A 7,797-nucleotide genomic window follows, 5' to 3' on the forward strand; every position below is an offset into this window, starting at 1 on the left:
CACAGTGGGCTGGACCATCTCACATCAATCATCAACTAAGAAAATGCCCCACACACTTCTCTATTTTTTCAATTTAGGTTTCCTCTTCCTAGATGATTAGTCAAGGTTACAATAAAGAAAAACAATACAAAAAACAAAGCAAAACAACTAACTAGCACCATATTGGGACTTAGCCAAAAATACTTGTTTAAAAAAAAAAAAAAGATACACCACCCAGAAAAAAACCTAAAATATATGAAAAGAATACTGATTTAATTTTTATTGAACAAGCCATGTTTTGATCTTTTTAATTTTTAATTTTTTTTACTTTATTATTCTTTGTGCATGGATGTTTGCCTACAAGTATGTCTATGCATGACTTGCATGTCTGGAGAAGACTAAAGGCTCATAAGACCAGAAGAGGTGCTAGAGTCCTCCAGAACTGGTAATGATCCCATTAGACTGGTAATGAACCATTCATCATATGGTTGCTGGGAATTGAACCTGGGTCCTCTGGAAAAGGAAATTGTGTTCTCGAACCTCTTAGCCATTTCTCCAGCTCCAGTCACTTGTAATTTTTATGTCTACAGTTTCAGAAATGATAATTCCACAATACGTATATTGTACCATTAGAGAAGTCTGTTACATTACCTAGCATATAACAGCAGTGTGTAGGAGTATGTATATGTGTGCGGGTATGCATATGCGTGGATGGCAACAGTTAATGTGAGATGTTTATTCACTCACTCATTTCCTTTTTATTTTCAATCACTTATTGTTTGCATGTGTTGAAAGGAAGGGATAACATGTGTATGCATGCATGTGCAAATGTGAAGGCCAGAGGTCTACATTTGGTATCTTCCTCAATCTTGTTTGGTTTGGTTTGGTTTGGTTTTTTAAGACAAGGTCTCTCACTGAACCTGAAGCTCCCTGTTTCACCTCAACTGGCTATCCACCAAGCCCTCTGGGATCTACCTGTCTCTGCCACAACCACCATCACTCCAGTACTGGGGCTACAGATGTATACTGCTACATCGGGCTCTTAAGTGACTTGTGGGACTCAAACCCCAGTCAAGCCCTTTACCCACTGAGCTATCTCTCCAGTCCCTCTACCTTTTAGTAGGGAAATGTGGGTACAGGTCTCTCAGTGAGTTAAGCTAGCCTTGCTGACCAGGGAGCTCCCAGAGATCCTTCTACATCTGCGTTCCCAGCACTGCGATTACAGATGTGCTCCCATGTGCCTGACTTTGACATGAGTGCTGAGGAGCTGAACTCAGGAACTTAAATGCTTACACCGCACTCTACCTACTGAGAAATTCCCCTAACCCCGACATCATCCATTTCTAGTGATTCAAGAATATTTACAGGTAATCCACAAATGATTTCTGCTTTTCTTTTTAAAGTGCTTTGGGTTGGGGGAGAGGGGGTGCATGAAGATGAAAAGAAAGCATCAGAACTCCATCCCCTTATCTTTAAATCATTCCTACATAGCACTCATGAAGGTTCACTATCAAGTCAATCCTCATTGATTCTTAAGATCTATGGAGCACAATGGAAAGGGGGGAATGTGTGTAAAACAGTAACACCTTGGGAACCTAGCCACCGAAGTTATTTATAAAACATTTATATAGCAACCCTGGTTTTGACATAACACATCAGGAATTTAATCACAGTGCTATGTGCTCAATGTTTATGTCCCCTCAAAATTCATGTTGAAACCCTAGCTTTCCAAAGTATAGTATTGATAGTGTTAGGTGAATACTTTGGGAGGTAATTAAGAGTGAGGGTCTTCATAAATGGGACGATGCCCTTTTAAAAGAGGTTAAAGGAAAACCCCCATTCTTCCTCATGTAAGGGTAAAGAAGGTATCATCTATAATCAGGAAGCAGGTTATCTATCACCAAACACAGAATCAGCTACCACCTTCATCTTAGACTTCCCCAGCAGAACTGTGAGAAACCAATCACTATTTTTATACATTTTCTAGTTTAAGATAATTTTGTTATAGCAGCCTAAACAGACTAACAGGAGAGAATTTTACAAATGCAGCTCAAGGGAATGAAGAAAGAGGAAGGATGGGGCATTTGCTTAAGGGTTATGACGAACGAGAAGCAGTTCCTTGTAGAAACATTATTTCTGCTAGTTTTATGACATGGATCGTATCCAAATGATGGAAACCAAAGGAAAAAAGCCACATCACACTTTTTCCCACCAACATAATTTCCCACATGACATTTTAAAATGGCTCTTGTACTAAAGATATTTGGATGTCAATGGACATTCTCAAGTCATTTTGGTGTATTTGTTGTAAATCAATCTGCAAGCATCTTGCAGAAAGTCATGCTTAACAGGAAAAAAAATTTACCAATTCAAAGCACCTACATAGGACAGGGTGGGTTAGTGCTGTGCTTATTTTTCTATCTTAAATCAGAAATCTGCCACATTACCAGCAAGTGATCAGGCTAAGCAATCATCTCTTTGAGCCTCAAGTTTCCCATTTATAAACGTCCACAGCATCTATCTCACTCTTCTCCCATGTGATGTGGATGAAATAAATCTGTAAATTGCAGCCGGGAATTATTTTCTGTTCAGGAAGATGATTGTAGCAAATTGCTATTCCACAGACAATAACGCGACACACGTGAGAAATACAGTCCACCAGCAGCAGGAGGCAGCCCATGGGGTAGTGAGACCTCCTTAGAGGGAGCCTTTGGGACAGCAGCAGGTGCTGCTTGGGGAGCAATTTTCTGGCTGCTTTCTAACAAGCCCCAAACTCTCTGGAGTCAGTTACTGACTCTAACCTGCTTCTGTGTGCAGGACTGCAAATCTGAGCAGAGGGGAGTGCTAATAAAGTACAGAGGCAAGGACGCTGAGGTAGGAGGCTCTCAGGTGAGAGAGGCCTTCGGTTTGCACCTGAGGCCTCAAGTAAACATTTGTAAAATGGGAAGAAAAAAAATTTTTTTTTTTTTTTTTTTTTTTTTTACCTCCATGCTTCCCTGAGATAGCTAATGCCTGAATCTAGGTTCATGGAAAGTGTGGTAAAGCCCTGGAGGGAAAGATGCTGAAAGTGATTAACTGCCAAATGCAGGCAAGCAGCAGCTTCTGAGGACCCCTCACTCGTGCAGTAGGGACATTCCAGTAGGCTCGGCTACCCCCTAGAGACAGTCTTCTGCCCCGACCCTAACCCCGGCCCGGCCTGAGGTCTGTCCCAGTCCCACGACCCTCACTGCCCCGGGGCCAGCTCGACCCTCCCCACCCTGGCCCGGCCTCCTCAGTCCACCTCGCGGCTCCCCTCCCCCGGTCACACGCCCAGGTGAGGGAGGAGGTGGAAGGGTTTCCGCCGCCATCTTGTCCCCTCAGCCCCACAACACAGGTTGCCCGCGCCCCTCCTGGGCCCGTCCGGGTCGAGGCGACGCGCGCCCCTCGCGGACACTTACCCGGGAGGCTTAGCTTACTTTGGGGCGGCTCCCAGCGTCCCGGCGGGAAAGGGGCGGGGTGGGGCGGGGCGGCCGCGGAGGACCGGGCGGGGCGGATGGACGGCGCACCACGTGACGCCAGCCGAAGCCCAGCCACTCCCCCTAGGCCGTCCTGGGCCATTCGCGCAGGCGCAGCTAGGCTCACTTCTTGCGCGCTCAAGTAGAAAGGTAAGAGTTTCCTCTGTACCGACGAACGTCTTTTTCTTCAGTGCTGTTCTCTTTCTTGGACTGACGGTCTACCTCAGCTTTGTCCACACTGGCCCCTTTCTCGGATTCAGCTTTCTTCCGGCGTGTCTTACCACCACAGCCCACCGATTAAAGACCTCAAGAAATGTGTGTGACAATCTTTCACTAAAGCACCTGGGACTTAGCCAAGCGGAGCTTAGTCTCCACTTAAAGGCTTGTTTCAAATGTCGGTGCCAGGCTTGGAAGGATCCAACTACAAAAACCTAAAAGGTAGGCTTAAGCTATTTCAAAGACAACAATAAGTGCAAGATGATTATGTGTAGGTATTTAAACCACAGTTGTGAACTAAATGGAAAACAATCTATGCCCGTCACAGTACAATATCAAGGAGTATTTTCTGCAGCTTTTCGTCCAGATGACTCTGAGATTCTAACTTGGCTCACACTTCTTACAACAGGTGGGAAGCTAACGGGTCACTGACATCTGCCTCACCCTTAAGAGGGTAAGAGTTATGGAAGCAGGTGCACGCTGTATTAGAGGCTCCTTCTAGGTCCTTCCGCCTCTTGGTTTCTTAGAAAACCCATTCGTTCAGTTGTTTGACAAACAGTTATGAAGGACCTGCCACATTAGCTCTACTAGCTTGCTTAGAGTCATAAATGAACAAAATAGGTCCTCCCCCAAAAGAAATCCTGGAGGGAGGAAATGTTTGTTCTTGAGCTCGGAGGAAACACAAATAATAAAAATTGTAAGTTATATGATAAGCACTATTGGTAATAAAGTAAGTGGAGATAGGAAGAATTAGTGCAATATAAATGGCGGTCAGGGTCTTGTTTCTCTGGTTTACTATCTTCTCTTATTCTCATGAGCATTTAAACAACTTCAATCTCTTTCCACTTCAAATCTCCCAACCACCAGCCCTCACTTCAACATGTTTTCATTCCCCCTCATAGCCTGCCCTTTGTACTTTGCAATTTGCAAGATATCTCCACTACTTCAGTTCCTCTTCAGGTCTGGACTTACTGCAGTTTGGTTTCTTCCGATTCTTTTCTAAAGTCACTAGTGATTTCTTTACTGCAAATCCCCACCTGCAGTAGTTTGAATTTTTAATGTTCCCCAAAGGCCCAAATATTGAAGGCTTTGTCTCTGTGGCAGTATTACCAGAAACCAAGGCCATGGAATACAGTGTGACAATCCCAACAAACCAGTCAACAACTCTCCCCAAAACCAAATAGAAAAGATAGTGATTTGTTGCTTTTAACAAAATCTCAAACATTAGATTTTACCAATAAAGACTCATGAGCCGGATTCTGGGGTGAAAGCTTGCTAGCTAAGAGAGGCAGAGAAAGCACCCAGCTAAATGCTCTAAGGCTGACATCCCAAAAGGCAATTCTTCTCCATGCTGTCCAATATGCCCCTCAACTTGATGTCCCTCCCTTCTACTTCCTGTGCATCTATCAGTCCTCCTGACTTCTTGCTCTCTATAGTTTTGTCCTGTGTTCACTCCCTGTCAGCTGGTTACTTGCTCCACCTCCTGACCTATGGTTGACTTCATTTAATCCTGTTTACAACAAACAGAAAGCTCTTGGGTTAAAGGTGTGGGTTAGGACTGAGCCACACCACACCTAGAAACAGCTTTCCTCCAGTACAATCTTGGGGTTCACAGTGTGATCAAATATCCAGCAACAATGATTATATCCGTGCCTTCCTTATTCAGCCATCATCAGAGAGGCTTCCTCATGAAGCAGATGGGATCAAATATAGATACTAACAGCCATATAGTGTACACACACACACATGCATGCACACGCAGAGAGAGAGAGAGAGAGAGAGAGAGAGAGAGAGAGAGAGAACTTGAAACACAGCTCTAAACAAGATGTCTTTCTATCAAACCACTACATGCAGAGCCCAGGGAAACCCAAGGAAGAGGAAACAGGAGTTGGGGAAACAGAGAGAACACCAAGAGAACACGACCCTCTAAAACAACTGAGCAAAGCTCATATGAATTCACAGAGACTGAAGCAGCAAGCATAAGGCCTACACAGGTCTTTACTAGATCCTCTGCATATATACTATGACTTTCAGTTTAGTGCTTTTATGGGACTCCTGAAAGTATGAAGAAGTGGGTCTCAGATACTTGTCCCTTCTCTTTGAAGGCACTTTTATTTTTCTGTTGTCTTGGGTTGTCCAGGTTCAATATGATGGTTTTTGTTTTCTTACTATATTTTCTTTTGTTATATTTTGTTATTATCTCTTAGAAGCCTCTTCTTCTCTAATGAGAGGCAGAAAGGGAGTGGATCTGGATGGAAGACAAGGTGGGGAGGAACTGGGAGGAGTAGAAGGAAGGAAAATGTATTCAGGTTATATTGTATGAGAAAAGAATCTATGTTTAATAAAAGGGAAGAGAAAAGAAAAGATTATTAAAAGCACAGAGAGAGATTCCGTGAATAAATACCTTTGTTCAAGAACTCAGGCACAGCATCAGCCCTGTCTTCTAAGGCACTGACACAAGGCCTGATTGATCAGCACTGACCAAAAGCAACGTGGGGTGGAACGGGTTCATTCTGCTTACATTTTCAGGCAACAGTCCATCACAGTGGGAATTTAAGGGAGGAATTCAAGCAGAGGCTATAGGTGAACACAGCTTACTGGCTTGCTCCATGTGGCTTTCTCAGTCCACTTTTTTTTTTTTTAACAGAACTCAAGACCATCACTCCAGAGGTGGCACTGCCCACAATAGGCTAGGACCTTTCCCATCAATCACTAATTACAGACATGCCCCCACATGCTTGCCAGCCTACAGCCCTTATAGAAGCAGTTTCCCAGCTAAAGTTCCCTCTTCCGAGATGACTCAAACTTCTGTCAAGCTCACATAAATTAGTCAACACAGGTAGGGGTTTGTCCATAAGAAACTCATTGTCTGAGCACTGGTTTTGATGCTTGTCACAAGATGCTTATGCATCAGATCTGCTTTCCTGGAGTCTGAGGTGATTTCAGGAGAAAATTACCCACAGCAAAGGACATAGTTGCAAAATAGAGGTGGAGATGCCAACCTTTTATTCTATTTAAGCAAGAAGAGCAGCTGCAGCAAGCAGCATCCTCTTGCAGCCTCAGAGAGCCAGGGTGCCTGAAACCTGATTAGCTTCTGCTGGAGTAGTAAGCTCTGTCCAGGCAACTTTAGAGGAGAGGTACAAATCTATGCATGTGCTATCCTGAAAGACCAGCCCCCCAGTGGGGCTCAGGCACCTCTCCAGCTAGTCTTCTTCAGGGAAGTCCCAACCATCTGGTGACTGATGGACTGCAGAATAAGCAAGACAAAGAGGGTTTGGACTACCTCCAGGAATGGCTGCCCAAGGACCAAATTCAGCAGCTATCTCTCCATTCCCTCACTCCTTTGCCTCCCCATCCCCTATTATATCTATTTACTTCATATTTTTAGCAATATACATAAATGGGCATTCTCTGTTCTTCACTCTTGGATGTATTCTACTTGAGTGTCCACTCTCAGTGGATCTCAAACTACAGTGGACTTAAGAGTTGATGTCAGGAACACCTATTAGAAAATATTTTTCAGGCCTCATGTTGAACACTTACAACTGAGTGAATTTGGGATAGTGTGCTAGAATTTTGGAACCTCTCCTCAACTTCTGCTGACTCAGAGAATCAAGGAGCAACACTTGAAAATATTTCTCCTCAAGGCTTTCTCCTGTTATTAATATGCAAGTTTTTATAATACTATCTGGCTTATATTGCATTAATATTGGCAATTGAGCAGTTATTTTCTCAAAATCTGTGGTCACAGGCATGCATGCATATTTGCTCATGAAGCACTTGCAGATGCGGATCACTGTCCCATGAAATTACTCCAGCTGTTTTGTTTATGGTTTCACAATACTGAATATTTTGAAGTAAGTAGCAACTTTGATTCAACTATGAGAACATGTAGAAATACTCCAGAGAGAAGTTATGTCCATGCAGATTCATCTATAGGAGTGATTTCAACTTGAAACAATCAATACACTGCACTTAAGTCTGTAAATTCCAGCTAATTTTCTCTAACATTTTGCTCTGTAAGATTGCTATTACTTCTTCATGGTCAACTTTACCACAGGAAAAGCAATATTATTTACTCATATTGACCAACAGGATTCATAATTGT

General features: G+C 43.4%; 1 protein-coding gene across 6 annotated transcripts in view; it reads right to left on the minus strand.

Annotated features, from left to right (window-relative positions):
• Positions 1 to 3,568, minus strand: part of Scaper (S phase cyclin A-associated protein in the ER) — a 388,343-nt gene extending 384,775 nt beyond the window's left edge. For 2 of the 6 annotated variants that reach the window (NM_001357652.1, NM_001081341.2), the window contains exon 1: positions 3,417 to 3,466. The gene's annotated coding sequence lies outside the window, so the exon portion shown is untranslated. Of the gene's footprint in view, positions 1 to 2,426; positions 2,546 to 3,259; positions 3,344 to 3,416 lie in introns of those variants that run through there. The other 4 variants (XM_030244384.1, XM_030244383.1, XM_011242747.3 and 1 more) reach the window with 4 other exon arrangements.
• Positions 3,569 to 7,797: the final 4,229 nt, after the last annotated feature.

The sequence above is a fragment of the Mus musculus genome, chromosome 9, assembly GCF_000001635.26.
Source record: "Mus musculus strain C57BL/6J chromosome 9, GRCm38.p6 C57BL/6J".
In the NCBI taxonomy this organism is placed as follows: Eukaryota; Metazoa; Chordata; class Mammalia; order Rodentia; family Muridae; genus Mus; species Mus musculus.